General features: G+C 43.1%; 1 protein-coding gene across 1 annotated transcript in view; it reads left to right on the top strand.

Moving 5' to 3' along the window:
• bop1 (BOP1 ribosomal biogenesis factor) overlaps nucleotides 1–22,180 on the top strand; it is a 244,855-nt gene that overhangs the window by 130,265 nt on the left and 92,410 nt on the right. The gene's annotated exons all lie outside the window — the stretch shown is intronic.

Here is a 22,180-nt window from a genome sequence, read left to right as displayed (position 1 = left end):
GCAGCAGTACAGAGCAATAGATAAAATTTACTTTAAGTTACAAAAAAAAATTAGATTATGAGGACACTCAGTCCTCGTTTATTGTCATTTAGAAATGCATGCATTAAGAAATGATACAATGTTCCTCCAGAGTGATGTCACAAAAAAAAAGGACAGACTGAAGACTAACACTGACAAGACCACATAATTATAACATATAGTTACAGCAGTGCAAAGCAATACCCGCAATTTGATTAAGAGCAGACCATGGGCACGGTAAAAAAAAAAGTCTCAAAATTCCGATCGACTCCCGGTAGTCCCGATAGCAGGCGGCAGAAGGGAGAAACTCTCCCTGCCATAAACCTCCAGGTGCCAACAACTGCCAATGCATTGGAAGCACCCAACCACAGCCGACTCTGAGTCTGTCCGAAAACTTCGAGCCTCTGACCAGCCCCTCCCATACAGCCTCCCGAGCACCATCCTCTGCCGAGAGCTTCGACCCCGCCACAGCCGCCGAGCAACAAGCAAAGCCGAGGACTTGGGGCCTTCCCCTCCGGAGATTCTGGACCACACAGTAGCAGCGACAACGAAGAAGGTATTTCAGAAATTTCTCCAGATGTTCCTCCCTGCTCTCACGTCTGTCTCCATCAAATCAGGATTGTGCACGGCACCCTACTTGACAGATTACAGATATCATTCACTGGAGTGGCCACTGTGCACTGCGTCGCATTGCCATCTTCTCCTCCTCCATATATAATATAAATCAAGAAATTAAAGAAGCAGTGCAAAAATGCCTAGAATTTTCCTACTGCATAGCCCTCTATTTTAAAACCTGTGTCCAAGGTTTTAAGCAGGCACCAAACAGTGGTCTTGCATGAAGGCTTATGTGGTCAAATGAATATAAAAGATTGGCTTTATTTGTCACAGTAACACCGAAACAGACAGTGCAATGCATTGTTTTATGTCAGTGACTAGCAGAGTCTGAGATGTGCGGGGGCAGCCCCCAAGTGCTGCTGAGCTTCTGGTTTACTAACCCTTACTAACCCATGTCTTTGGAATGTGGGAGGAAACCAGAGCACGCTGAGGAAAGCCAAGCAGCCACAGGGAGATTGTATAGACAGTGGCTGGAATTGAGTGTTGAGTCCTGACCTCCGGTGCTGTGAAGTGCTATGCTACGAAGCCCACCCGACTGCTAGCATTTCCTTTGGGAATCATGGTTAAGTGAATAATTACCTCAGAAAAGTATTGGAATGTAGTGAGCGTGGCCTATCAAGGTGTTAGCAGGATGGGATAAAGGAAGTTGAGGGGCTAGTTGAGCAAGGCAGAGATAAGACCAGAAGATGTAGGGGCAGAATAGGCCTTTTGACCCACCAACTCTTCTCCCCATAATCTTTGACGCCCTGACCAATCAAGACCCTATCAACCTCCACTTTAAATATACATTACTTGGCCTCCACAACCGATGAATTCCACAGATTCACCACCCTCTGGCTAAAGAAATTTCTCCTCATCTCTTCTAAAGGGACATCCTTGTATTCTGAGGCTGTGCTGTCTGGTCCTCAACTCTGTCACTATGGGAAACATCCTCTCCATCCTCATGCGATAGCCCTTTCATTCTTGTGAACCTCCTCCGGGCCCTCTCCAACACCAGCAAATCCTTTCCTAGATAAGGGGTCCAAAACTGCTCTCAATACCGATCTGACCAGTGCCTTATAAAGCCTCAGCATTACATCCTTGCTCTTGTATTCTAGTCCTCTCAAAATGAATGTTAATGTTACCTTCGCCTTCCTTACCACCGACTCAACCTGTAAGATAACCTTTAGGGAACGGTGCCAAGTCCTTTTGCACCTCTGATTTCTGAATTTTTTTTTTCCCCTGCTTAGAAAATAGTTTATGCTTAGAAAGTACTATACGTTAAGTCTACTCGCTGTTGGATTCTGATTCTATGAGCAAATTTGTTCCTTCTCTAATTATCCTTCACTGCTGATGGCAGTCGGGCTTGTAATTGGGGATCAGTTCTGATTCCTTGAGAGTGACGGCCAGGGGAGTAGGGAAATCAGTCGCGAAGCTGCTCTGCGTCGCATTTGCAAAACAATGGAGACCTTGCATCTGGGAAAGTCGTTGGAATAAATGAAATGGTTAGCGTTCGATTTGATATCCACACTGGGAGCTGGACAGTATGGAGCTGTCTCTCTCTCTCCCTACCATTTTGATATTGTTAACAGCATGGTGTTATTCAGTGGCTGACACTTCTTCAAAAGACATGTAAAATTAAAAAAAAAGCTTGTGTAACCTCCGCACTTCATTTGAAGTGGTCTCTCTGGTGGGTTGCATAAACTGACCTGAAATATGATGTGTTTGAAAGGACCGGTTTTTGGTAGTGAACTGTAGGTTCCACATCAGCACCTGTCCTCTCTACGATTCACCATGGTGCCCCTCAGGAGGGGCTACATTTGGTTTAAATAGGCTCAAGAGGCTACGATGCAGACTTTCTTCCTCTAAGGCTCGGTTTTCACATTTGATCTTGTGATTTATGTCTTCCTTGTCGTCTTTATCTCCTCTCCCAATTCTCTTGTTTACCTCTGTTCAGTTTTAGACGTTACAATAGCATCTGCAGGGATATAACAACTAGTGTAATGGATGTTGTTAACATTAATAAATGAATTAATCTATAAATAAAATTTTAAGAATTCCATCCATCAGCCATATTTTTGCACACTATGGTACCGTAGCAGATAGCGCAATGCTATTCCACCTCGGGGTGTTGGAGTTCAGAGTTAAGTTCCAGCATCCTTTGTAAGTAAGTTTGTACATTCCTTCCCCATGACTGTGTAGCTTTCCACCAGGTACTCTGGTGTCCTCCCACAGTCCAAAGACATGCCATGTCCTGTGATTAGGCTGGAGTTAAATTGGTGGGTTGCTGGGTGGTACAGCTGAAAAGGCCAGAATGGCCTGTTCCGCACTGTATCTATTATCAATCAATAAATAATTCATCATCATCGTAGTATGTGCAGTGTCGTATGACGTGGACGATCGTGGTCTCAGTGACCATGATCATTCTTGGCAATTTTTTCTGCAGAAATGGTTTGCCATCGTCTCCTTCTGGGTAGTGTCTTTACAAGATGGGTGACCCCAACCATTATCAATACTCATCAGAGATTGTCTGCCTGGCGTCAGTGGTCACATTACCAGAAATTGTGATATCAGCAGCTCGGTCAACCATCCATGGCTCCACGTGACACTGATCGGGGGACTAAGCAGGTGCTACACCTTGCCCAGGCTGGATGAGGGAAAGCGCGTCTTGCACTTCCCTTGTTAGAGATGTATCTGCACCCCGCCACAAATAAATAAATAAATAAGTTCAATATGCCTACTTGAGCATGCTAAGTAACCAGCAGAGTTTTGCATTTATTGAAAGCTTCAGTATAATTTTGACCAAGATGCACAAAAGGTTAGGCAGCATCTATGGAGGGAATAAATAAGTTTGACTTCGGTGAAGTCAGTCGAGTGGTTAGTGGTGATGGAGGGAACTGACAGAAGCATGGAATGCCCTTGTATAAATTGGTAAATTAGTTTATTATTATTGCATGTACTGAGTGATGGCGTGGAGGTACGTCTTTACCAACATAGTGTAAGGCACTCCTTCCCTCCACTCGCCTGCAGGTCACCCTTGGGCAAGGTGTAGCATCTGCTTAGCCCCCGGTCAGGGTCATGTGAAGCCCTTGGAGCAGGTGGTAGATGGTCATACGAGCAGCTGGTGCAGATCTAAATTTCTTTAGCCAGAGGTGGTGCATCTGTGGAATTCATTGCCACAGGTGGCTGTTGAGGCCATGTCATTGCGTATATTTAAAGCAGAGGTTGATAGGTTTGTGATTAGTAAGGCTATCAAAGGTTATGTGGAGATGGCAAGAGAACAGCATTGCTAGGGATGATAAACAGCTACAATGGAATGGAGGGACAGACTCGTGCTGAATGGCCTGATGCTACTCCTGTGTCTTATGGTCTAACAGAATGTGTGTTCAGTTTTGTGTCCAGAAAATGCACCATCTCAATGATTAACTCGCATCTCGGGTCAGTAACCTGGTGGAAGTACCTGAACGAAACCTTTAGACAAATGATTAGAATTAGGCCATTTGGCCCTTTGAGTCTGCTCCATTATTCAATCATGGCTGACTTTTTATCTCTCTAAACTCCATTCTACTGTCTTCTCCCTGTGACCTTGATGCCCTGACTAATCAAGATCAGAAAGATAGTCCAATTATCTTAATACATGGTAAATAGATGATTGTTCGATGCCAGAGTATATTCAGGTCATTATACCGGATATAATCTTCAAACCTTGACAGATGACCAGGAGCAAACTGTTTTCTCTGGCTTAGGCTAAAAGATTCACCATGTCATTGATTAAAGGGTTTTCAGTGAAGAAATTAATTTCCTTGACAAGGAAGGTATAGAGTGGGATGTCACAGAGAGATTCTTTTGACAAGAGCGATGGGTGTGTGGAATGCCCTGCCAGGGGTGGTGAGAGGCAGATACATTAGGAACATTTAAAAGACTCTTAGAGAGACACATGGATGATAGAAAAATGGAGAGCTACGTGGGAGGGAAGAGTTAGATTGATTTTAGAGTAGGTTCAAAGGTCAGCACAACATTGTGGTCTAAAGGCCTGTACTGTGCTGTCGTGTTCTATATTCTATGTTATCAGGGTGATGTTGTCAAGATATCAAACAGCACTGATGCTAGTTCGTCTTGTGAACTAATGAATTTTCATTGTGGCATGGTGCCAGTTCAGGGATATTCATTCTTTTCACTTTCCAAGATGGAGACGGCCTGAGTGCTTTTCAACTGGCCATGAAGGCTGAGAGGCTGGACAAACTTCCCCAGCTACTTGGAATAACTTAAGTTCCAAGCTGTTGGCTAAGCATGCACACTCTCATCCTGGGCTGAATGCAGCATTTCCAAAGGAGCTGAACTTTTAAGCGATATTGCAGGCTTTTGGAAGATGTATGGAGTGCCTTGCTAAGTCCGTGACTCCTTTAAGGCTTCTCCATACGCCATGCTCTCTCATCTCTGACTCTGTTAAAATGGAGGGGGTGTGTAGTGGATATCTGTCCTGTTCTCCCAAAGCTAAATAACAACGTTTTGGCAATGATTGTGGCAAACACCCTGATTTGGTGCTAGAAATTGGTTAAAGCCATTTTCAGAGCCAAATATCCTCGTGTGCTTCATCTCAACATCTTAATGGCCTGAAAAATTCAACAGTGGAAAACACTTTAGCACATTAATATTTTAATATGAAACTACCAAAGAAAACTATTTGTTCTTGAATTTGTATTATTATGTACAAGAATGGTGCCGAAAAAAAGACTAGCAAAATCATGAAGGATCCCACCCACCTGCTCATGGACTGTTTGTCCCACTTTCAACATGGAAGAGGCTACATAGCAGCTGTGCCAGTGTCACCACACTCAAACAGTTCCTTTCCCCAGGCAGTGAGGCTGATCAATGCCTTCACCCACTAACCCACCCCTCCACACCCCCAACCACCACTACTTTATCATGTCCTGTCAGAGTCACCTTATGTACAGACACTCCTTTTATGGACATACAATTGATCTATGTATATTATACAAGTATTTATATTTATTGTGTTTTTATTATTATTGTGTTCTTTATCTTATTCTGGTGTTTTTGTGCTGCATCAGATCTGGAGTAACAATTATTTTGTTCGCCTTTACACTTGTGTACAGAAAATGACATGAAATAATCTTAAATCTTGATTTATCTTCGTTATTTCCAGACTTGCCCCATTGTCTTGAAAGGTGTGTATTAGGCAGAAGGGGTTTGTAAAGCAGTGATATGTACTCATCTGTCAAATACTTGATGAGAGTTCTCTGTATTTTAAGTAGCTGGTTGGAATTCAGTCTTATTCTAGATTAGGAACAAGAAATCTCCAAAGCAATGCAACATTAGTCATTCACCTTTTGAAAGAGTAGACAGCCACAGGCTCTTTCCCCAGGGCGGAATTGGCGAATACCGGGCGACATCATTTTAAGGTAAAACACACAGAGTGCTGGAGGAACTCAACAGGTCAGGCAGTATCTACGGAATTTTGGACTGAGACCCTTTGTCAGGACTGAAAAGGAAGGGGGGAAGGAGCCAGAGTAAAAAGATGGGGGGTGTGGAAAGAGGATACCTAGAGTGCGTTTGAAGGAAAGTTTAGGGGGCATCTCAGTTGTTTGTGCATAGGACACCCTGCCAGCAGTGGTGGGAGAGGCAGATGCATTAGGGACATTTTAAAGACTCTTAGATAGGCACATGGATTAAAGAAAACTAGAAGGCCATGTGGGAGGGAAAGGTTAGACCAATCTAAGAGTAGGTTAAAAGGTCAATATACCATCCTGGGTTGAAGACAGAGTGTTCCATGTTCTATGGAACATAGAGTCAGAGTCATAGAACACTACAGCATAGAAACCAAGACCATCAGCCCATCTTATCCATGTTAACTATTATTCTGCTAGTCCCATCAACCCTCCATTCCTCTCCCACCCAAGTACCTAAACAAATTTTCCTTAATTGTTGAAATTGAACCCACATCCGCCATTCCACTGGCAGCTCTTTCAGTTTGTTCTTAGTACCTTGACCTCTGTACAAATCATCCTCTAGCCCTAAGTGAGTCCTGATGAAGGTTCTTGACCCAAAACAGCAACTGTTTACTATTTTCCATAGATACTGCCTGGCCAGCGTTTTGTGTCTGTTGCTTTGGATCTCTAGTGTCTGCAGATTTTCTCATGTTTGTCTTCCTTTAGCCCTGAATGAATTTGTCTGTCCTGCCTTGTTTACCATAAATCAGACTTTCAATATGCTCTGCAATTTTCATTGCCTTCATCATTGTAAAATGCAATATTTCCTGCATTATGATTACACAAGCCCCTCTCCTAAACAAACTATTATTTCTTCTGCTGTAGGTTTTGGGATCTTCCACTTACATTGCAGTGGGCGCTTGCATGCTGCCCCCAGCATATTTGTGTGTGTTGATTGTTAACACAAAAGATGCATTTCGTTGTCTGTTTTGATGTAGATGTGATAAGTAACACTGAATTTGAAACTATGGTCTTGTAGTCTACATTTCCAGCTGTATATCCCACTTCCTTACATGCTTATCTGTGTTAATTTAGTGTTTTTCTTGAATTAGAATAATACAAATATGTATAACCAGATTATTTTGTACTCCTTAATGCTTCCCTTTCTTGGAATGGCAATAAAAACCCTATCTAACAACTTAAGGGTTTCTTAAGATTGTTACGGCCGGGAGAGGTAGTGGGGATAAGCTTACACTGCCTATTAAATACTCCCAATGGTGTGTGTCTCAGATAGCCTCTGACAACCAAGTCCATCCCGTGTGGCTTAACTACTAAGCCCAGCGGAACCATTTCTACTGGCAGGAGACAGGGCAAAGGCGGGTTACTGGCGCCTTAAAACCAGTCACTTTGAGCGGATGGGGCTTGGTTGGCAGTTCATCTTGGGGAAGGAAAACTCTGATCTCAAATCTCTGCTGTTTTGTGGCTATACACACTCATGGGGAAGGCTTCGGGAGTAAACACTGAGGAAAAATCCGGTGTTGAAATCCCTAAGGCAGTCAGTCCTACACTGATTTGAACGCTGACTGGCAGCTCCTGTGATGCTGATGGTGCCAAACTGTATCAGTCTCTGGCATTCTTTTGGGTTCATCAGCTGCGTGGAGAGGGGGAGCCAGCTGCGTGGGCAACAGCTTGCTCTCCATATCGTACTGCCCAGGCTTGTGTATCACATAGACAGCTGGGACACAACATCCATGGTCAACCCTGACCAACAGAGAGCCTCAATTAATTTATGTCCTTTAAGTTTATAATTATAATTCTTTCTTGTTCAGTGAATCACAGATGTGTCTTATCACCATTAACACTTTAGATATGCACAATATGGCTTTTGGGGACGATTGGTGAGATAATCTCATGCCTCTGACACTGATTTAAGAATCCTCTTGTGTAATACTGCTTCTGCAACCCTTTGTCATCTATTTTGGGGGGGTGAAGTTGGCTTCTCTTTTGCTCAAGCAATCCACATTAGATACTGTATCTTTCCTGTATCCCTACAACTTCTGCTGTGTTAAATATTGATTGTCTCAACGACTTTGTAGCAAAGCATTCAATGTTTCAGCAGCCCTCGATATAATTAGGTTTGTTTTAACCTCCGTGATGTGTCCATGACCGATTTAAACCAATATCGGATATTCATAACCTGACCTAAGGGCACATTCACTATCGGAACCACGACCTATTTTATCATCAAATTCATTGCTGTTTTTTGATTAGTTTCTAATTTCCTCTCTGACAACTCTTCTACTGTCAGAATTCGGGAAGAATGTGCCATTGTTTGTTTAAAATCTTCAGAAACACTCGGCTCAGGGGCCCTCTTGGCACCTTTTAAAATCCCTTTAACCTGTTCTAAAAAGCTCTTTGCTTTTTCCTTGTGTGTAGGCATTTTTGGGTTTTTTTCCCCCTTCTGTTTCTTTCTGACTTCAGTTACCGTATCCATCCATTTTTGTGATGCCTTTAACACTTAGTTTTTCCTCTTCACATCAGTGCTATTTTTCTGAAGCCTTAATACCTTTCAGCACCATTTCTCAGTCAATATCACTTGTACTTGGCCATGACGACATCTAGTATTTCTCTGCTGGTTATTATTGGGGTTTCTTTTAGCAGATTATCTTGGTTTAATTCTGTCACTTTAGTAGATCCTGGTTTTGGAAAGCAATCCTCAGAACCTTTACTCCAGAGTTTTGGAAATAGGATAAGTTTGATTTTACGCTAACTAACCTCCCTCGGCTCCCCAAAGAAACCTTTCCTTCTGTTTTGTGGGCTGTTGCTCTTTGAGTACGTGTGTCTGAAGCTCTCATACACACGGCCTATACTAATCACAAGTGCAGATGTTCGGTGAAGTTAAACCAATATTATTTCTTTACTGCCTTGTGTAGAGAAAACTGTAGCTAATCACGGGGCCTTCTGGAGACGATTGTGCTTTTCCTTTTTGTTCATGTCAATTTAAGAGTGAGTATTCTGGGAGAGTGTATTGCTGGTAAACGTGCTCATTCAGGGAATGAAATCCAAAAGGGTTTGTTTGTCAGGTGAAGGTTAGGAAGTGGTTGTGGTTTAAATTTCTTTCTGTGTATAATCATAAGGTTTGGAATGGTCATTGTAACATTACTGACTGGGCAGAGGTAGTGAAGTTATGTTTAGGACAGAACCTTTCATGTTCGGAGCAAGGATTGAGAGGGATAATAAATCAGTCAAGATGGAATAGCAGAGCAGACTTGATGGGCTGAATGGCCTTGTTCTGCTCCTAGGTCTTGTGGTCTGCATGTGCATATGAGGAAGAGAAGGGTGTATCTTTCAAGATTCAAGATTGTTTAATGTCATTTCCAGTACACATGTAAAGGAAAATGGAATAATTGTTACTCTGGTTCCGATGCAGCACAAGAAAATACAATAAAGGACACAATATTAATGATACATAAGATTGCTTATATACTTTGAGTGTCTGTACATAAAGTGACTGACGGAAATGATAAGATAGTGGTGGATGGGGGTGTGGAGGGGTGGGTTAGTGGGTGGGGGTGTTGATCAGCCTTACTGCTTGGGGAAAGGAACTGTTTTTGAGAGTGGTGATGCTCACTCATTCTATCTGTTGCAATGTATGGAGAAGGAAAAGCAATCATTGACTCTGGGTTTGCAGTTTACAAACACCTACAATTGCTCTCTGATTGACCGAAGGAGTTTACAGGCAACTGTGCTTAAATATCTTTGCCCCTATTAAGCCACACTGCGCATATTTCAATTAGTACATCTCTCAAGGACAGACCAAGTACAGAAGCCAGGAATTTTCCTTACAGTTTTTCCTGCAATTATTAAGACATGCTTTTTGGTTATATAATATTCTGGAATGCAGGACCCGAATTGAGTTGCCGCTATTTACTGCCTACTTCCATAACGGCAATTTAATCTCTACAGGAGTACAATTATTGAATGGTGTGTGTTTGATGTAGGATCTTGCCAATGTGTCCCAGGTTTGAAAGGACTGTCTGCACTGCTTCTGTGCTCATTTTTCTTTTGTGCACAATCACGCAGATTCATAAGGTTTTGGTTGCCTTTCTGTGTCAGTCCTTAGTGGTCCTCTAGTTAGTGTGGCTGCTTGGCAGAGATTTTCTACTCTTTCCACAGCTTACCCTGTCTCGCTGTTAAAGCCTTTTTGGAGCATTTCCAACTTGCTTGAACTTCGGAATGACATGAAGGCTCAGGCAATCATTCAGGGTATTACTGGCACATTGGCTTTGTTTTCCTCCAAATGCTGATTTCCAGTGTAATTTCTATTTCTGTTCTCTCACTGTCTTTTGTCAACTTGTATCTCAGTCAGGTCTCTGAACCTGAACAAATGGCAGAAGATTCAAGTGTTTGTGACATGGTTATTGTACATAAGACATAGGAGTAGAGTTAGGCCATTCGGCCCTTAGTCTGCTCCATTCCATCATGGCTGATTTATTATCCCTCTCAACCCCACTCTCCTGCTTTCTCCCCATAACCTTTGATACCCTGACTAATCAAGTACTTATCAACCTCTGCTTTAAATATACCCAATGACTTTGGCCTCAACAGCTGTCTGAGGCAATAAATTCCACAGATTCACCACTCTCTAGCTAGAGAGATTTCTCTTCATCTCTGTTCTAAAGGGATGTCCTTAAGAGTTGCTGGTTCATTCAGAACTCATTGAACTAACTACTCTATGTAGTTTTTTGCCACTAATTCATCACAGGCCATCTTGGTCAGAGGCCATAGTTGCTTGGGCAGAGCAGAATAACAATACTGTAGAGAATCCTTTATTTTAGTTGGGAGCAGAGATAGATTGTTGCCACAAAATTAAGGAAATCAAATCTGTTCATTTTCTGTCATGCGCGTGTTGGAACAGTGTGGAGGGAGCTTCCTTCTGCATCGAACCAGAGCTGTCCCTGCCTTGTGAGTGTGTGATGGGACAGTGCAAAGGGATTTAATTAAATCAGAATGATTAGGGGCTTTCAGAAAGGTCAAAAGACATGGGGTCCCAAGAGTTGCATCCAGAATTGGCCCTTGACGATACAAGTTCTGCAGACCGAAGGCTAGTCGGTGAGGTTGTCCAGAGACAGATCTGTTGGGTTTTGTGGTATTGCAAATGTGGAGGCCATGGTGCTTAGGGAAAATGCTTTCTGAGGTACTTGGTTAAATGAGTGTAAGAACATAAAACACAGACCACTACAGCACAATACAGGCCCTTCAACCCACAATATTGTGGCAACCCGTTACATAACCCTTCCCTCCCACATCGTTCATTCATTCATAGTCATACTTTATTGATCCCGGGGGGAATTGGTTAAAGTATGTGCCGTGTTGTATGACATGGGCGATCATGGTCTCAATGGCCATGATCGTTCTTGGCAATTTTTTCCTGCCTGGGCAGTGTCTTTACAAGATGGGTGACCCAGACCATTATCATAACCGGAACTTGTGATACGCACCAGCTGCTCATACAACCATCTACCATCTGCTCCCATCGCTTCACATGTCCCCGATGGGGGGGCTAAGCAGGCGCTACACTTTACCTGAAGGTGACCTGCAAGCTAGTGGAGGGAAGGAGCATCTTACACCTCCTTTGGTAGAGACGTATCACCACCCTGCCACCCATCCCTCCCACATGGCCTTCCATTTTTCTACCATTCATGTGCTTATCTAAGAGTCTTAAATGTCTCTATTGTATGTGTCTCTACCCCCACTGCTGGCAACGTGTTCTACATATACACCACTGACTATCTTTAAAAAAAAGAAACTTAGCTCTGACATTTCCCCCCCTCCCCACCCCCCGCCCAATACTTTCCTCCAGTCACCTTAAAGTTATGCCTCCTCGTAATAGCCATTTCCATGCTAGGAAAGGTGGTAAGTGGAATTAGATGATAAGAATTGTGGTGTAATGCATGTAGGAAGAGCAGACAAAACAGAGGAAGAGATTTTGTTTTTTGTTTAAGAGAATATTGTTAGGAATTTTGACAGTCAGAATTGGGATTTAAAAGGGTAGAATGATTGTAATAAATTTAATGGGAGGGTCTGCAAAGAGTCACCTCACTTCAGAGCAAGGTAAAATGTAACATTCTGAAAATTGTAGAGTAACAGAGAGATCTTGAAGTGTCGACCCAGATCCTGAAGACATTAGGATAGATATGCACTCAGTGGCTACTTTGTTAGGTGCATCTCTACACCTCGTTACTGCAAACGTCTAATCAGCCAGTCATGGTAGCAACTCAGTGTATGAAAGCATGCAGCCATGGTTCAGTATGCAGAAGCAATGTGATCTAAGTGAGTTTGCCTGTGGAATAATTGTTAGTGCCAGATGGGGTGGTCTGAGTATCTCAGAAACTGCTGATCTGGGATTTTCATGCAAAATAGTCCATTGAGTTTACAAAGGATGGTGTGAAAAACAAAAGAAAAGCATCCAGTTCTGTGGATGAAAACACCATGCTAATCAGAGAGGTCAGTGGAGAGTAGCCAGAGTTGTTCAAACTGCCAGGAAAGCCACATTATCTTAAATAACCACCTGTTATAACAGTGGTGTGCAGAAGAGCATCTCTGAATGCACAACACATTGAACCTTGAAGTGAATGGACTTCAGCCGCAGAAGACCACACTAGCTTCAACTCCTATACTTAATAAAGTGGCCACTGAATGTATAATGTGGTTAAGAAAAAACTGGGACCCCTGTCTGTATAGACTGAGGTACAGAATAAGGAGGACATTATGTTGATGTTATGAGAGACACAATTTAAGCCACTGTTTGAATAATGTGCAGTGATAACCCAATCTACAGGAAAAGTGTTAGCAGTGGAGGGGGTGTTAAGATTTACTGAGATGTTGCTGGGACTGGAAAGTAAGAGTTCTGAAGAAAGACTAGTTAGGCTAGGGTTGTTTTCTTTGGAACAGAGGTGGCTGAGGGGAAATTTAATGGAGGTGGATAAAATTATGAGGCCTAAGCTGAGTGAACAGGAAAAGCCTATTTCCTTTGTCAGGAAAGTCAGTAGTGAGGGGAAATTAGATTTATTTTTTCCTAATGTTACTTGCCTTCAAAGCAGAATTCACGAAAGTTTCTTTCAATAAGCATCCAAAACCCTTTAGGCTTGACGAAACAGCTTTCCTCCAGGGCCAAGGCGCAAAACGCGGTACCCACAGCCATATACAACACAAAGCACGTACTGTATTAGGTAACACAGTCCAGCTTTTCTTCCACCGAGCGAACGCCGGAGGGTAGCACCGATGGAAGGGGCCAGCTCCCAACCCAGCATGGACACCACACTCTTCCACGTGCTGCGTATCCTCTCCTGGTCTGTGCTACAACCAAGACCACTCAGCTCCCCTGCTGTCATCTTGGCAGTGAACCAGACTTGCAGTATTCCATATTGCCAATGTCCAACAAGATTTTGCAGTCACAAGAAAAACCTCCTAGACAATCAGTGTTTGTTGGATTGCGCACTGCCTCTGATGCCTTCTACCCCGGGTAGCTGAAACAGGCTGCAATATGCTGCGCAATGAGTTCAGCTCCACCACTACTCAGCAACTCGCTAGTGGGCTCGAACCTGCAGTAATTGATGTTCTCAATAACAGGCAGTATCATGTAATCGTGGAAAAAGATATAAAAGACGAACGATTTTGCCTTTGGTTGAACCCAGAGAGGCCGAGCGCACCGCCATCATCGTGGTACTCTGTGGTCTTGCTGCTCGATCTGGGTTGAATGAGCATTGGGTTTGTCAGACCCCCCTATAGACAGATGGAATTTGTCAGTTCCCTTTCAGAGATAGCTATTAAAATGGATATGGAGTAATAGGAAATTTGGCAGTGTCTATGCTGGAGGTGGGGAAGGAAGGGCAATGAAACAGGACCAAGAATAGGAGTTCATGTTATCAATGCTGCTGGTGGTGGTGTGCAAGTACGAGTGTGTGCTGTCAAGACTTAGAGGACATGCACTTAAGATGAGAGGGGAAAGTTTAAATGAGATAGCAAGGCAATTTTAGGAGGACTGCATGTAAGATGGGGGGGAATTTAAATGAGGTAGCAAGACAATTATATTGCAGAGAATTGTGAGTGGCTGGGATAGTAGTGGAAGCAGACAGGATAATGGTAGGTAGGACAGGATAGATAGCAGATAGGATAGGATCGTGGTGCTCAACGAGCCTTGATAGTGATGGGGTAAGCTGATGGGATAGTGTGCTCAAGATGCTTTTAGAAATGCAGGGAATTGAGGTATATGGATCATGTGCAGGTAATTTAGTTTAGTTTGGAATAGACATCAGAGTCAAAGGGGATAAGACAAAGGAGCAGAATTAGGCCATTTGGCCCATCGAGTCAGCTCTGCCATTCAATCATGGCTGAACCTTTTATCCCCTCCTCCACCCCACTCCCTGGCCTTCTCCCCCATCACCTTTGATGCTGTGGCCAACCAAGAACCTATCAGTCTTTGCCTTAAATATAACGAATGAACTGGCCTCCACAGCAGCCTGTAGTAACAAATTCCACAAATTCACCGATCTCTGGCTAAAGAAATTTCTCCACACTGTTTTAAATGGATGCCCTTCTATCCTGAGTCTGTGCCCTCTCGTCCTAGACTCTCCCACCATGGGAAACATCCTTTCCACATCTACTCTGTCTAGGCCTGTCAACATTCGGAAGATTTCAGTGAGATCCCCCCTCATCCTTCTAAATTCTAGCGAGGACGGACCCAGAGCCATTAAATGTTCATTACATGATAACCCTTTCATTTCCGAAATCATTCTTCTAAACCGCCTCTGGACCCTCTCCAATGCCAGCACATCTTTTCTTAGAAGTGGAGCCCAAAACTGTTCACAATTCTCATGTTCCTGTCCTGTTCTCTTAAATGTTCTATATGAATGGCTGTGGATCTGACTATGTAAAGGCATAGACTTCTACAACCCTTATGCTGACCATGTTGTCTAACTGTGTTTACCCATTTGACTGCATTTAACCCATGTCCCTCTGAGCCTTTCCTATCCATGTACATTTTAAAGGTCAAAACTGTACCTGTCTCCACCTCTTCCTCTGGCTGCTTGCCCACCACACCCTGTGCTGTCTGTTGTTGTGTAGGGTTGGAACGGTGGCAGGTGATGAAGGAGAAGTGTGTGGTACTGTAAGTTGACTGGGTCGGTGGTTGTTACCTTGTGACCCAGGCAACACGTTGCTATGCAAGATATTAGCATGCTCCCAGTGATTCTTACCAATTTTTATTGATACACCATTCTGTCTGGATGCATAATAACTGCTCTCCACGTGCCAAGGGTTGTGAACATACGGTAGCTCAGCTCATCACAGGAACCTATCTTTCCCTCTACGGACTGAGTCTACTCCTTATTGTCGCAGTAAAGCAAGAGAAATCTGTTATGGTGTCATAACTCCTTTCATTTCTCTGGTTCTCCATGAGCTCAGTTCTACAGTGTTCACTTTTGACCTAAATATAGGCAATTGATTTTTTACCAGAGAAAAGGAATTTCTTCCTGAAGGCTGTCTTATTTTTAATTAAATTATATAACACAAACATTTTTCTGCTTGAAGTGTGTATTCACTCATTCCGGTTCATAGGTGTGCACTGTGTGGGGAGTTGGCTTCAACTCGATGAGGGCTGGCGTGGGAAAAGAGAGAATGTGTTTCTGGGGAAAAGTGCAAGGAGCTCAGATACACTTTGGGGCCAAATGGCTCACATCCCAACCTGGAAAATCAAGCTCATCAATTTAAAATGAAATGCAATTAATTGCAGTCCAGCAATAAGCGCAAGTACAAAACTATAGAGATTTGTAAGGCGCATTTTGAATTTTGATTTGCTTTTCATTCTGGCTAGCATCCTGATCTCCAATCTCTGCTTTTTGTGTGGCTGAGGTTGAGAAACTTCAGTCACAGAGAGATGCAGCATAGAAGTGGTCTCTTCAGTACCCAGAGGAAACCCACGCGGTCCCAGGAGCAATGTACAAATTCCTCACAGAGGGAGGCAGGAATTGAACCCAATCTTACAGCTGGCTGCTGTGAAGGGTTATACTAACCTCTGTGCTACCGGAATGCCACTGGCATAAATTACTATAAGTGTGCTGCTGTACATCCATAAAATCACATAGAAGGAGGGTGTTTGGCCCTTGGAAGAGATGTTAAGTTAGTTCCACTATTCCCCTCTCCACCCCAACCCAATCAATATCTGAGAAAACTAACCCTTTTCTATGGGTTTATTTACTTAAAAGTTATCAATATGGTGTAGAACAGGGTTCTCCAGCCCTGCATGCTGCACTGCCCAGCAATCCCATCGATCTAACGCTAGCCTAAACACAGGGCGGTTGACAATGACCAATTCAACTACTAACTGGTATGCCTCTGGACTGTGTGAGGAACGTGGAGCACCTGGAGAAAACCTACATGCAAATGAAATGGAACGTGCAAACTCCTTAGAGAACACAATGGAATTGAACTCTGAATTCCGACACCCTGAGTTGTCATAGTGCCACGCTAACCGCTGCATTCCCATCAGTCGTGACCTGTGGGTTTCTTTTAGGTGATGCAGTTTCCTCTCATATTCCAAAGGGTTAGGGTAATGATATGTTGGTGCCAGAATCATGGCAACATGAGCTGCCCCCCAGCGCATCCTGAGGCTGTGTTGGCCATTATTACAAAACAGCACTTTTCACTGTATGTTTTGGTGTATAGGTGATAAAATAAAGCTAATCTTTAATCTGCACCCTCTGATTACTCAGTCCTTTTCAGTGTTATCTAGAAGGCAAGTTTCTGACCTACAAGTGGCAGTGGATTGGAGCATGGCATCACTTCACTTCTTGCGTGTACATGCGCTGAATGTGGGAAGTTGGCCCTTTCAAAGCTGCTACTAATTCGGCTCTGCTGAGTATTCTCTGTGGCCGCACGATGGAGGAAGCCACAGGAAGTGGAATAAGGTGTTGCTCTTTGTAAACTGAGACTGCAGCAAGAACTTAGCTTTGAATAGAGGGAGATTGAACTTGAACCTTGACGTGCTGAAGATTGATGTTCTTCCAAACCAGGAGAAGCCAAAGGGGGAGTGTACTGGGGGCTGGAACTCTGTAGCTGTTGGTGAATGTGTGGCATGTGCTTGGAGAGGTCTCGGGAGCTGATGGACGTTTGGAATGTTAAAATTGGTGTTGACAGATTACATATGAGAGGCTAGGTGATTGAAGGAGCCAAGAGGAATGGTTCTGTTTACCTTTATATTCATACTGTAATTGTTTGGCTCAGTGGATAACACTTTTGTTTTGAGGGGTGATGTTAGTGGGTGATCGATCCATCCATTGTATTCAACAATGGCGGTAAAACCTGTGAGAGAGTTTTTAAAGTGGAAAAAGCCATTGCACTGGGGCAGTTCAATTCTCTCAACCTTGGAAGTCCCAGTTTTGTGGTACAAGTAGTCACTGCAGCTGGGGTCTTCCTTGGTTGTGGTGGGTGACCGTGACTACTTCTGTGCCTTGTCGTGCCCTTCGCTCTCCACATAGTGTTGCGGAGTGGCCTTTCTGGCCGTTGGATCTCACTGTAGATGTCATCCGCCCAGTCCTCCAGAGCTGACTTCACATGTTGGGACAGGCATCTGGGGTATGAGACAGTGGGGTACCCTCACCTGGTCTAGCCTGACTGTCAATGTGGTGTACCAGGGTGTGGCTGCTGTCACATGCAAACAGGTACTTGGAGCCAACTGTCTTATACCTGTTGGTAACAGCAGAAGTGCCTGGTAGGGGCCCCAGGTGAGTGAGCTGCTCCATATTGAGCACGACAACTCCCTTCACCAAAGGTGCTACCCCTTCTTGGACATGCCAGACACCCTTGTTAGTGGTTCCTGATGTTTGAACTGAAGGTGAGAGAGGTTCAGGTGAGTGAAAATCTAAAAAAAAGCAAACTATAGTAACAGAAAATACTGGAGGAATTCAGCTCAGGCAACATCTTTGGAGAGGAATTTCAAGATCTGACGAAGGGTCTTGGCCTGAAACGTCGACTGTTTGCATGAGTTACTCTGGATTTCCAGCATCTGCACAGAATCTTTGTGTTTAAGAGAACAATAGAATGTGACAAGCAAACCAAAGATATGATTGTAATAGTGCAGCAGCAAATGGGATCCAAGTAGGAAAAATGTTTTATAAAGTAAGAATTAATTGTAGGTTTATCTGAACACATCAATCATTGAGAATAAGGGGGGTTTTCATTGAAACGTATCAAATATTGAAAGCCCTAGATACAGTGTATGTAGAGAGGATGTTTCCTATAGTGGGGGAGTCTAGGACAAGAGGGCACAGCCTCAGAATAGAGGGAAGTCCATTTAGAACAGGGGTGAGAAGGAATTTAATCAGACAGACAGACAGCTGTGGAGGCTAAGTCACTGAGTTTAAAGTGGAGGTTAATAGGTTCTTGATAAGTCAGTGCATCAAAAATTCTGGGTAGAAGGCAGGAGAATGGGGTTGAGAAGGATAATAAATCGCCTATGATGGAATGACAGAGTAGAATCGCTGGACCAAACAGCCTAATTCTGCTCCAGTGTCTTATGGTCTTATTTGTGACACAATTTGTATACAAAGATAGGTGTATAAATTAATAAGCTTACAAATGACATGAAAACGAGGGTTGTGGACAGTGAGGATGTTAATCGTGGGCTACATAATAATATTGATCAATCGATAGTATGGGCAGATAAGTGGCAAAGAGTTAATTCTGATAAATGTGAGGTATTGCCTTCATAAGGATTAATCACAGTATGACCGACACAGTGAATTGTGGGACCTTACACTGCATTGAGGAACAGAGAAATCTTTGTGTACACATCCTGAAGGTGGCAGTGCAGGTAAATAAGACTGGTGAAAAGGCATTTGAATAAAAGAACAGGAAGGTTGTGGTAGAACTTTGGTTAGGCTGTGTGTGGAGAATTGAGTTTGCTGCACTGTGGGAAAGATGTGATACACGTGGAGAGTGTGCAAAGGGTTTTTGCTCGGATGTTGCCTAGGATGGCAGAAGGACGAACTGGGTAGGCTGAGGGAGACGGTAGTGTAGCAGTTCGCATAACACTTTACACTGCCAGCTGTAAGATCAGGGTTCAATTCCCTCCACTGTCTGTAAGGAATTTCTACATTCTCCCTGTGACCTCGTGGGTTTCCTCTTACATCTATTTCAAAGACATACACGTTAGGGTTAGTAAGTCGTGGAAATGCTATATTTACACCCAGGAAGCATGGCTATACTTGCAGGCTGCTCCCAGCACATATTTGGACTGTGTTGATTGTTGACGCAAAACAATGCATTTCACTTTGTTTCCATGACAAATAAAGCTAATCTTTAATCTGAACATTAGGAGGGGAATAGATCGAGTTGATATGAGGAAAATTTCCCCCATAGCAAAAGTGCCTAAAACTGTAAGGCGTTGATTTAGGTTGAGGAGCAAGAAGATCTTTTCCAGTAGGAGGTAGTTGCATTCCCTTACTGGGTGGTGGAGACGGGCACTCTTACAGTGCTTAAGTGCAAGTTGGCTGAGCACTGGAATGCTGCAGACCAGGTACTGGTACACAGGATTCCTCTAGTTAGGTACTTAATGATCGGTATGGACAAAGTGGGTGTTAGGTTCTGTCTCTGTGACAACAATGGTAGATGAATTCATGGTGTTAATGGGGGAAAAAATATGTTGGATCTTGGCATGGCTATAAAATGGCTTCGGCTAGAAGCTGCATATTCCACAGCAGTGACATTTTTGAAAGATAGCCAAATGGAAAAAGGAGAAAAGGATTTTTTTTGGGGGGAGGGTGATGGGATTCAGGAGAGGCAGGTGCCTTATCATTGGTGGACAATAGGTGTAATGACAAAAGCTGACTTTCAGGACAGTTACTGAACAGTTCAGGAAGTAGAATCATCTTTGGTGAGATGGAGGAATATAATAGGGTAGAAAATGTGGTTGGGAATAGTCAGTCAATTGTTAAACAGCTGTATTGTTGGTCAGACTGTAAGCTGAGGAATAATGAGGGGCTTGTAAACCACTGGGGAATGGATTAAGTGAATCAAATTGGAGAAAGCAGTTATAAAGAGCAGTTACATAGAACTTGGAAGAGTACAGCACAGGAACAGGCCTTTCCGCCCACAATGTTGTACCAACCAATTAAACTAGTAATCAAATGGCTAACTAATCTCTTCTGCCTACAAACTGTCCACACCCTTCTATTTTCCTCTCATTGATGTGTCTATCTAAAAGTCCCGAACGTTTCTGTATCTACCATCATTCCAGGCACTCATTACTCTGTATTTAAAAAAAACTTGCCCCTCGCATCTCCTTTGAAATTGCCCCTTCTCACCTTAAGTAGATGCTGTCTGTCTACTCTGTCTATGCCTCTCATAATCTTATTAACCTCTGTCAGTTCTCCTCTTAGCATCTGCCGCTCCAGAGAAAACAGCCCAAGTTTGTCCAATAGTTCTGGAATACTTGGAGGTATCTTCAAGAAATGCATTCAAGATATTTTCCAAGAACAATGAATTAAAACAGCAGACTATTTTGGATCCGGTAATGGGAAAATGAGACTGAATTAATTAGAAATCTCAGTAAAAGGCCCTCTGGGAAAAAGTAATCTTATTGTGATGTAATTTCACATTCAGTTAGAGTGACAAATTCAACATCAAATCTTGGAGTCTTTAAAAAAAGGCAATTACAGAGGAATGAGGGAGACTTGGCTAAACTAGATTGGAAAATTAGATTAAAAGGTATGGTAGATTAGCAGTGGCACACGTTTAAAGAGTTCTATTATAATTCTCAACGAATGTATATTCCACTGGGAAATAAAGACTGGTTGGGAAAAATGATCCATCCGTGGCTCAGTAAAGAAGTTAATGATATTATATTGAATGAAAAAGAATAGTGAAGAATAACAGTAGGTTTGAGAGGATTTTCAAAAGCAGAAATCGCTAGATGGAGAAGCAAGATAGAGATGGAAGTTAAAAGAATGGATTTTAAGGTGGAATATTAATAAATATGAAGAGAGAATGAGGGATAAGGGAATAGCAGAGATGTTAACCTAATATTGTTTACCTGTCTTCATAACAGAAGCATTCCTAGAGAAAGAGGAAACCTTGTATTGATTAATATAATTAAAGAAAAAGGACGAGGCAGGCTCGAGGGAAGACCCTTAGACTTGCTGCCCCAGAGTTTCAGAAGATGGGGTGGCAGAGGAAGTGAGTTCATAGTTGTTACATTCCAAAATTTCCTTGATCCTGAAAAGTGTCCTCTAGATTGGAAAATGGATGGGGGGAGAGAGAGAGAGGAAACTGGGAATTGCATGCCAGTAACATCTGTTGTCAGGATGTCAAAAGGTGTGGGGAGAAGGCAGGAGCATGGGGTTGAGGGGGATAATGAATCAACCATGATGAAATGGTGGTGGTTTCTCGGTGGGCCAAATGGCCTAATTCTGCTCCTATGACTTGTGGTCTTATGGAATCATTGGAAGCAAAGTGTTAACAGAGCACTCCAGGAAACCTAAAACCAACTCAAGTCTGTCCAGTCATGTTACCAAAGGAAGGATGAGTTCAACAAATTTATTAGACCTCGTGTGATATTCAAAGTGGGCTACTGGCATCAAGGGCCATTAATGTGGATAGAGGATTGGAGGGTGGAGAACTTGGCTTATTCAGATCATCCAATGGAGTGCTGTTGCAGGAAAGCTGCATCCATCATTAAAGGCCCACACCACTGGGTTCAGGAATAGTTAATACCCCACAACCATCAGGCTCTTGAACCAGAGGGGATAACTTCACTCAGCCCAACAATAAACTATTCCCACAACCTATGACAAACAAGAGAACATTTGCAGGTGCTGGTAATCCAAGCAACAGTAACAAAATACTGAAGGAACTCAGCAGGCCAGTCAACATCCATGGAAAAGAGTACAGTTGACATTTCGGGCTGAGATCCTTCAGCAGGACTGGAGAAAGAAAGATGAGTAGAGTTAAAAAGTGGGGGTAGGAGAGAGAGAAACACAAGGTAATAGGTGAAACCGGGAGGGAGAGGGGTGAAGCAAAGAGCTGGGAAGTTGATTGCTTTCCAATATGTCTATCCATGA

This window comes from Mobula hypostoma, chromosome 3 (genome assembly GCF_963921235.1).
Source record: "Mobula hypostoma chromosome 3, sMobHyp1.1, whole genome shotgun sequence".
Classification (NCBI taxonomy): domain Eukaryota; kingdom Metazoa; phylum Chordata; class Chondrichthyes; order Myliobatiformes; family Myliobatidae; genus Mobula; species Mobula hypostoma.
This window is presented reverse-complemented; position numbering and strand designations above follow the sequence as displayed.